Source organism: Protomyctophum parallelum (genome assembly GCF_964188405.1).
Source record: "Protomyctophum parallelum genome assembly, chromosome: 1".
Taxonomy (NCBI): Eukaryota; Metazoa; Chordata; class Actinopteri; order Myctophiformes; family Myctophidae; genus Protomyctophum; species Protomyctophum parallelum.
In genome coordinates this window covers 70,189,538-70,191,608 of record NC_139697.1, presented here as the reverse complement: position 1 = coordinate 70,191,608, position 2,071 = coordinate 70,189,538, and positions in this window count along the sequence as shown.

The following is a 2,071-nucleotide window of genomic DNA, read 5'->3' as shown; positions in this document are numbered from 1 at the left end:
ATTCGTGTTCCCCCAAACGCCGGGAGATTGTATTTTATGATTTGACATAACGGGACAAGTATATGTCCCAGGTTGGCATTCTTGACCCATTCATTGTCGCAGATTTCTCCTCTGAGTGGCAGGACTTGGTGTACTTTTCCCCACCACCTCTCAGACCCAAAACTAAAGAATATCTTTATTGTAGTTGGATAATATTTTGTCCACTAGCCATGCTGTATTGATGTTTGGTACCGTCAGGAGAGATAACAGGCAAATTAAGTAATACAGATGTTTAACAATAGTTAAACTCTTGAGTTCATTTTACACTCAAGAGTCAAAGATAAGGGGCCATTTTGGTTACCAACTCTCCACCGCTTAGCTAGGGTCCCTCCCACTAATAAATACGGGGAAGCAACTTTTTGCTTCTACGGGCCGTCGGCATGGAACAAGCTCCCTCTGTACCTTCGTCAGGCAGCCTCTGTAGACATTTTTAAAGCTCAGCTCAAGACCCACTTCTACAACATTGCTTTTAATTGATCTTTTAGTTTTTGTTTTTTTTTAGTTTTTGTTATTCATGTCCTCACTGTATTGCATTACTGTCGTTGCCTTGCTTTTCTTTTATTCTCCATTGTTCTGTAAAGCACTTTGAGCTGCATTTCATGTCATGAAAGGTGCTATACAAATAAAGTTTTATTATTATTATTATTACCTGTTGGGTATAATAAAGACCTTTTGAGTAAGTACCCTTACTTATGAGAGTGTACTGCAGCCCAGCTGGGCAGCACACACAACCCAAGGTCATAGGCCAACGCTGCTTTTATATATCAAGTGGTAAGAGATAAGAACTTTAGAATTCTCCATGACAGACGACTCTTCTGTCCTGCTTTCGAGGGGCCGCCCCCGGGCGAGCTGATATGGAACAAATTTGATTTGTGGTATAACAGGCCGTATTTACTTTGATTCATATTCATATGCTGTTCCATTCATTTCAGGGGAACTCCCCCATGTAGTCAATAAATATATGCCAGTCTGAGGCTAATCGGTACACCCCTGTGTACCTATATCATTATACAGTGGAATGATTTTAATAGTTGCAAGCTTTGGGTAGGGGTAATCTCCGTGTTTGTAGTGTCACCGGGCTTTAGGATAAACGGAACACACACACACACACACACACAGTCCTGCTACATCACACCCTCCCTCCCAGTTACAAGTCAGCCCTGCATTAAAAATCTTACTGAGATCAGATTCTAAAAATGTCTTCTACATCCTGACAGTTTTCTGAAAAAGCTATGAAATGTCAGTCGTTCTTCGATTTTTCAAAAATAGCAGACCTACAAGCTCGTATGAGCTTGTAGATCTGCTATTTTTCAATAGCTAAAGCATAGCATAATGCTAACACCAAAAGTCGTTCCCGCCCAAAATGGGTTAAGTTAAAGTGCAAAAGTATTAGCATCTAAATGTACTTAATAATAATAATAATAATAATAATAATATATACAATTTATATAGCGCTTATCTAGGTACCCAAAGTCGCTTTACAGAAAGAAGTACAGACATATTTATTAGAAAACAAATTAAAAGGTTAAAAACGTATACTAATACTTTTAGTACTTAAAGTACTAAAAGTAAAAGTATGCAGATTTTTGACTTTTAGAGTTATTGGACTAAAATAATTATTGATCATGGACCATTTAACACTCATTCAACTTTAGCATCCATCCATCCATCCATCCATCCATCCATCTTCAACCGCTTATCCGGTATCGGGTCGCGGGGGTAACAGTTTCAACAGAGTCAAACAGAGCCTTTCCAGAGCAACATTAGAAACTTCCTCCTGGGGATCCCAAGGCTTTCCCAGACCAGTGTGGAGATATCATATAATGTTATTGGGATATAATTATTGATCATTAACCACTTAACACTATTTTAACTTTAGCATATTTCTGATTAATAATTTGTTTATTATTATTATCATTATTATTATTATTATTATTATTAATACTAGTAGTAGTATCAGTGTCAAAAAAAGTACAGTACTTAATACAGTTATTTCACTGGATTAAATGGAACCAATTGGTTTCATTTAACA